Here is an 8,541-nt window from a genome sequence, read left to right on the forward strand (position 1 = left end):
TGAATATCATTTCAGAGTTAAATAAAGTACAAAAAAAAATACATACAATAATGCACACGTATTAATGTGTTTATTCTTGGCATTTTTATATTATTAGTTGAATGATTGTGAACACAAATTAGGATTTAGGTTTTCTGACAAACAGTAACACCGACATTGGACCGCGTCGCCTTAATTCACAAATAGGCTACTACACAATGACAAACTATACTATTTTATTGTGTACGACAGTGAGCTGTTGATTTATAAACAAAAACATCTTAATTTAAAACGGCAAACCAGCGAACTGCTATAGCCTAAGTTAACGGTTAAGTTACATTAAACTTTATTGTAAGTTATAGCAGTAAACTGAGGAAAATATTAGCTAGTTCAACCCCTTCCTCGATGGAACGAATAACTAAACGCATAATAACATGCAATATTGACACATAATGCTGCATATTTCATTTATATGACTTTAAAATGGCAAAACATCACTTCCCTGAATGTACACAGTCGTGAGGAAAGCAGAGTAAAAGGCGTCAGCTGGCCAGCGTCGCAGTTAAACTCGCGCCGTAGTCTCACTCCACCAATAGGAGGGAAGATGCAGAGCAACCTGAGGTGTGGAACGGCGGATGTTTGCCGCACTTGATTTCAGGATTCCTGTGTTTTTCCACGTACAAGCCAAATGTTTACCACAAGTCGGTGTTTCTCACTGTGTGCCATAGCTCAACCACATATGGTCCTCATGTGTTCGTTGTTATCTGGGCCATATACCTCAAAATCAGTTGTGAACCAAGAGAGCATTTCCCGCAGATTTTAAAGTTATGGCAAAACAAATATGGCTACGATTTGGCCCATATCTGTTCAGCCATGCCACATCTAGGCCATATGTGCCAGATAATACCTGCATGTGGCCCACATGTAATTGCTATCTGGGCGGTATTTCTCATATTTACACAACCATCACACACACTTTATTCAGTTTGATTAAGCGACAGGCTCATTTCTGTATTGTTTTCATCGACCACAGCGATACTGGTGCGTCTTTTCTGGCGTCTTCCTTCTGAAATAAACATTTAGTGCAGCAGCAGCGAGCATGAGGAGAATATGTTGAGTTCATTCAGACCTGAGCGATGTTGAGTTCGTTTGTGATTGTCTCGATGTTTGGAGTGAGAACTGTTACTGAATTAAAGAGTTAAAGTTTGAGATCTGTGAGGGGAATTAATGTCAATCGATCTCTTACTTTACGTTGAGCCTATAATGAGCCACGGGAGACATTAAATCAACTCTTAAATGTTAATAAATGAATAGCGTTTTACTCTTGGAACAATATTGCTTTGTGATGCTCTTTATTTTTAAATGTTTTATGATCATTGTCGGTTTAAGCACATATTATTTTAATGATCTAAGTACTTGATTAATGACAAAATCAAACTATATTTAGATTAATGTGGACATATTATGCTGCTGTAATTATTTCTCTGTAGTGGTTGATGAAGATTTGTGTCATTAGTGATTGTTTTTGTGTTATTGATGTTTTATCCATTTCATATCCATGTGAGAAATGACTGTATTTTCTTTCAGTAGAGTAGTTTTACAGGCTTTTGTGATTATTGCAATTAATAGTTAAAGTCAAACTATATTTAGGCTAGATTAACATATTGTGGTGTTGTAGTTATTTGCCTGAAGAGGTTCATAAAGAGAGGTTATTTAATTATTTTGTTTTATTATTTATGATTTATGTTATATTGTGAGATATCTTTCAATATAGCAGTTTTACAGGCTTTTATCATGTATCCTGACTCAAATAATGTGTTTCTAACAGCAAACACTCAGAATAAAGTGAGATGATCTGCTGATGATCCTGAATGGCTTGTTGAATGAGTGTTGATAGTCTGAGGCTCATCAATATTAACAGATCTGCTGAAAACACTCTTTATTTCATGACAATAGTTCCTGTTTTCACCTCCTTTATTATGCTGATGTCTTCAGATCTCCTGTAAATTGTCACTTAAAGCTCATTTCATTGGTGTCAGCAGACTGAGGGGATTTGTTGGCTACTAGGCTATATCTTTATTTCTGTTTTTATGATTTTAACTGTTTTTCTTACCATTTATATTTGGAAGAATTAAAATTATTTATATTATTTTCTATATTTCTAGATGCCTGTATTTTAATGAAGAAGCAGAATAATGTTAGGATTAGCAATACAGATAGATGGATGTCTAATGAATAGACAGACATCAATTCTTAGAAGTGTCATGTATTATTAAAAAAACATAATTTATATTTTTGATTTTGGCAGATCAGCTCCTCCCACGCTGGAATACATCATCAGAGAAGCTCCTCCCACAGCAATCACATCATCAGTGAAGCTCCTCCCACTAATTTATCATCAGTGAAGCTCCTCCCTCAGTAATTCATCATCAGTGAAGCTCCTCCCACAGTAATTCTTCAATAAATGCTGTAAATTCCCATCAGCTACAAGTGAAGACGAGCATCAGAGCATCAGGAAGAGCTGAAAGCTGCTAATACTGAGTTTATTAAAGAGGACAGTGAGAACATGAGTGATCCAGAACCCTGCAGAATGAAACACACTGAAGATCCTGAAGAACAAAGAGGTTGGTGTTTATTCTTCATTCATTCATGATGCTGAAGACCATTCATGTTAGAAACATTCAAGCACTTCATCACATTTAGATAAACAGTTCAACTATGAAATGGTACAGAATGTTCTGGGCAGGGCTCCAGACTAACTTTTTTTACTGACAAATTCTTTAATAATAAATAGACTTGACGTACAGATATTACAATGTGCAGTTTTATTTTAAGTTCACAGGCTCCAGACTAGCATCTGAGGGCAGCGGCACCGGAGCCACTGGGTTCTGCAGAGAGTATCTGGTGGCACTGGGGCTGACAGTAAAGCACTAAGCTTAATTTAGGGTGTAGATGACATTAACTTTAATTATTATCATTCATAATATCTTAATACTAATTAAAAAGCAAAATGAGTAAAAAAAATTACATTAGGGAGTGAAAATAGCCAATAATCAGTGCCAACCGTTTACAGTGGTAATTTATTTTTTATTTTTAAATAAGTGTTTAAATAAGAGTTTCCCTACATCTTAAAACTTTGAAGGATGAACAAAAAATGTGTTGGTCATCACATTAAAAATAGCACATGATATTATAGTTTTGAAGAGCGCGAGAGCGGTCATTGGCTGTGCTGCGGCAACTGCACGAACCTATGGCGAGGCGGCCAATCAGGACGCCTGGCGCCATGGCGTGTCAGAGCCCGCCAGTGTGGGCGTGGTCAGAGGCTATATATTGCCGTGCCTCGTCTAGATCTGCTCCAGATTTTTACTCCTTCAGCGACTTCTCCACTGCGCTGACCTGCGGAATAGAAGCACTCGCCGCCGTAGAAACTCCTTTCAGCGGGATAAGCTCCTGAGGACGCCGGCTTCATTCGCCACCTTCAGCACGCTGTTTCATGTGCCATCCGGCCATCATATCCTTTTATTGCAAATCTTGTGTGTTCGCCGCTGCGTTCATACTCTAAAAGAGTTTATTTCCGAGGCGTTGTTTCAAATGCCTCGCACCACCCGCGCCTCGTGTAGAGGCCCACTCGTCGGTGGAGACCGCCACATTCTGTGCGCTTCCTGCCTGGGCCGCGACCACACTGAAGCTGCACTCGCTAAGGGAACACTAAGGCTTCACATCCATCCAAGCCTGCGTCGCTGCTTCACACAATGGCTGTCCTGCAAGCCTTTCAAGCCAAACTTCTCCGTTCCCTGGGCGAGTCTGGACCTGAATCTGAGGCTTTCAAGGACCTGCGGGCTACGAAGTCTACAGCCCAGGCCATCGGGAGGAGCATGGCCAACCTAACGGTGCTCGAGCGGCACCTGTGGTTGAACTTGACGGATATGAAGGAGGTAGATAGGGCGGCTTTCCTGGACTCCCCCATCTCTGCTTCCGGTCTCTTTTGCCAGGCCGTTAAGAGCTTCTCCGAGCGCTACACAGAGGCGCAGAAAGCAACACAGGCGATGCGCCACTTCCTTCCGAAACGTTCCAGCTCGGCTTCGAGCCACCAGACCAGAAGGAAGCCTCCTCAACAGCAGCCCAAGTCAACGCCGCCGGTCACCCAGCCCCCACCCAGCGGCTGAACTCCGTCGCCGCTCCCGCTCTGCTAGGCGCGCTCCGTTCCCTGAGAGGCGGGGACCCCGATCCAGGATTGCTCCCTGAGGCGCGCGCCCCTGTGCATGAGCGCTGCTCGCACGGGAGGGGAAACACTAGACAGCCGGGCCCCTATCTCACAGCGACCCGGGTTCTGTCTTCATCCAACCCCTAACTATAAGGGCCGAAGCCTGGGAGGCTTTCCCTGAAATATCGAAATAGGTGTTGAACGTAATAAAACGAGGTTACTCGCTCCAGTTTGCTCGCAAACCTCCACACTTTCCAGCCAAGGTCGAGACAACAGTTGAAGAGGGCGTGGCCCACATTCTCCGTACCGAAGTGTCAAAACTGTTGGAAAAGGGAGCTGTCGAAACAGTTCCTATATCACAGAGCAAGTCAGGCTTTTACAGGCTCTTCCTCGTCCCCAAAAAGGATGGTGGTCTCACACCCATTCTAGATCTCAGACACCTGAACAAAGCGCTTATGACGCGTCCGTTCAGGATGTTGACAACCAAACAAATTCTTGTGTATATTGGCCCGGGAGATTGGTTTTTCTCAGTGGATCTGAAAGACGCCTATTTTCACATCCAGATAGCGCCCCATCACAGACTATTCCTGAGGTTTGCATTCGAAGGGTAGGCTTATCAGTTCACAGTACTACCATTCGGCCTGTCTCTAGCGCCCCGTACCTTCATGAAGTGTATGGACGCGGCGCTCTTCCCCTTGAGACAGTGGGGAGTGCGAGTGTTAAACTACCTCGACGATTGGCTCATCATAGCCCAATCGGAGGAGCTACTAATAACTCACAGAGCTGGCTCCTCAACCACTTAGAATGCCTGGGCCTCAGGATCAATTTCTCCAAAAGCATCTCCCAGCCGGAACATCTCCTTCCTGGGTATAGAAATAGATTTGGTACGCATGAGAGCGTGCCTCACCGAAGCACGCACACTTTCTATTCGGTGCCTGGCGACATCTTTCAGGGCGGGTGCCCGCATTCCCCTCAAGAGATTCCAGAAGATGCTGGGTCTCATGGCTTCAGCCTCACCAGTACTCCAACTAGGACTGCTGCGAATGCGTCCTCTTCAGGGCTGGCTAAAACCACGGGTCCCAGCTCACGCGTGGCGATCTGGTCACTTACAAATCAGAGCGAGTCACGGCTAGTCTAATGTGAACGGCCATTAATAATTCAAACGGTTTTAGTCAAATAAATATCAATCTCAAAGTTGGTGTCAAAATATGGCAGTATTGTATATTTTAATGTTAGATAATTGTGTCATTGATCAAATAAATTTAATAGTTCTTGCTAAAGAAACAAGGTATTCGTGCCTATAACGTTTTAAAGATAATAATTGGAAGATAAATTTACCTCATTCATGGAAAGTTTCAAGGACATATAATCAATTTATAAAAAGGCATCAAATTATCATAATATTTTATAACAGTTGTCTACTTTCTACTATTACATCAGGGCTCACTTTCATGTCCTTCACTTTATATTCCTCTCTTTGAATTATTTTGATGTACTGAAAATGAAATTAATAATTTTTTCCTTTCATGTCAGACCCGATGGAAGTGAAGGAGGAGAGAGAAGAACTGAGTGAAGTGGAGGAGGAGAGTGAAGAACTGAGTGAAGTGAAGGAGGAGAGTGAAGAATCGAGTGAAGTGAAGGAGGAGAGTGAAGAATCGAGTGAAGTGAAGGAGGAGAGTGAAGAACTGAGTGAAGTGGAGGAGGAGAGTGAAGAACTGAGTGAAGTGAAGGAGAAACATCATGTCCAACCTGGAGGAAAACCTTTGAGTCGCTCAAAAAGTAAACAGACATTTTTAAAGAAAAGAAGAGCCAAGAAATCTTTCACCTGCACTCAGTGTGGAATGAGTTTCACATGCAAACATAGTCTTGATGTTCACATGAGGATCCACACTGGAGAGAAGCCGTTCTCATGTGATAAATGTGGAAAGAGTTTCACAAGCAAACAAAGTCTTAATGTTCACATGAGGATCCACACCGGAGAGAAGCCGTTCTCATGTGATCAGTGCGGCAAAACCTTTCTTAGTGCACCAGAGCTGAAGAGACACCTGACAGTTCATACAAAGGAGAAGCCGTATTCATGTTCTGTGTGTGAAAAGAGTTTTTCACTGCTGCAATATTTACAAAGACATCAGAAAACTCACACTGGTGTGAGAGAGTACATGTGCTTTGAGTGTGAGAAGACTTTCATTTCAGCAGACGGTTTAAAACTGCACCAGAGAATTCACACTGGAGAAAAACCTTTCAAGTGTTCACACTGTGACAAGAGATTCAGTGTGTCATCATCTCTGATAAAACATGAGAGGATCCACACTGGAGAAAAACCTTACAAGTGTTCACGCTGTGACAAGAGATTCAGTCAGTCAGCACATCTGAGATCACATGAGAGGATCCACACTGGAGAGAAGCCGCACACGTGTGATCAGTGTGGAAAGAGTTTTGCTTTTAAAAGTGATGCGAAGGTACACATGAGGATCCACACCGGAGAGAAGCCGCACACGTGTGATCAATGTGGGAAGAGTTTCACAAACAAACAGCAACTTGATGTTCACATGATGATCCACACTGGAGAGAAGCCACATGAATGCCATCAATGTGGGAAGAGTTTCACCCAAGCAGAACACCTTAAAGGACACATGATGATCCACACTGGAGAGAAGCCATTCATGTGTGATCAGTGTGAAAAGAGATTCTCATGCAAAAGTTATCTTAAGAATCACATGAGGGTCCACACTAGAGATAAGCCATTCTCATGTGATCACTGTGGCAGAACATTTCTCTGGGCATCAAACCTGAAGAAACACCTGACAGTTCATATGAAGGAGAAGCCGCATTCATGTTCTGTGTGTGGAAAGAGTTTTTCACTGCTGCAGTATTTACATGCACATCAGAAAACTCACACTGGTGTGAGAGAGTACATGTGCTTTGAGTGTGAGAAGACTTTCACTACAGCGAACTGTTTAAAACTGCACCAGATGATCCACACTGGAGAAAAACCTTACAAGTGTTCACACTGTGACAAGAGATTCAGTCAGTCATCATCTCTGAAAACACATGAGATGATCCACAGCAGAGAGAAGTCGAACACGTGTGATCAGTGTGGAAAGAGTTTCTCTATTAAAACTCACCTGAAGCGACACATGAAGATCCATGCAGTGGAGAAACCACAAAAGCACAGTCTGAGATCACGGTAAGTAGTTTATTTTCATGTGCTGAGCAAGGGCATCAACATTGATTCTGTGTAATAATATTAGATCTAGGGTATGATTACGACAATGAGTAGGTCCTGACACGTGTTGTCTAACTCCAATAGATTTAAGAATGTCTTTAAATGCCAATCCCAATGCATCTTTTTCGTTATCTACATATTAAAATCACCAATAGGGGTGTCGCAATATACCGGTGTTGACGATAATCGTGATATTCAAAGCATGAAATATCGACATTGTGTTAATTTAGACCCGCTGACACCTATCAAATAAGTTGACTTTGGGACCCGCGCCCGCGCAGCTACTCTGACAAGAATGTCGTCTTAGTGAGAGAGTGAAACACTCTGTCCACACCTGAAAAAATGGGTATGGGAGTTCTTCGGCTTCAAAGAAAACATCTCCTTAAAGGGGGTCGCACACCGGACGAGAAGCGCACGTCTTTAAAATTCGAACACATTCTCTATGAGTGTACACACACCGGCGGTGCCATTCGGCGTCTGAAAATTTACAGAAATCAGCTGCTTGAATGAAAATTGCTGATGTTAGCGGATTTTCAGGTGACCTAGATTCTCAGTTCATTCAGTTAACGGATGCTCTGAGGTAAAGTGTTCAGATCGCAGACTTAGCAACTATTGTATTTAATTGTACAGTACAATTGTAACCCTCCTACACAATTCCACTTTTTTAAGGATTTATCATGTGCATGGGGAATGAATTGGTGAGAGGTTACTAGAATTTAAAATCAGGATGTATTCACAGCAACTAAACTTCGGGCATGCGACTCTTGCTAGAGTGTAGAGAGGCCTGGTTAGCTAAAAAATAGCTATACTGTGTTTGTTTTTTTGTTTTTTTTCACTGTGAGCATAAAACTCCCATGCACATATACTTAGCCACTATAACCCTTATTTGCAAAAAAAAAATTAAACTAAACTAAAATCACAATCAATCACATTTCAATCGCACACACTTAAATATCAGACCACAACGATTGAATGTTATACTCAAAATGTATTTATATTGTTTTTTTCAGAACTAGGTGAGTTAACCTTTTAAAATGTCCTCATGTTCCAAATGAAATGACAATGAACAATACCCCGGGTTTTTTTTTCCTACTTTTATGTATCAGTTTTGTGGTACCACAACGTTGGCGCG

Source organism: Rutilus rutilus (assembly GCF_951802725.1).
Source record: "Rutilus rutilus genome assembly, chromosome: 1".
Classification (NCBI taxonomy): Eukaryota; Metazoa; Chordata; class Actinopteri; order Cypriniformes; family Leuciscidae; genus Rutilus; species Rutilus rutilus.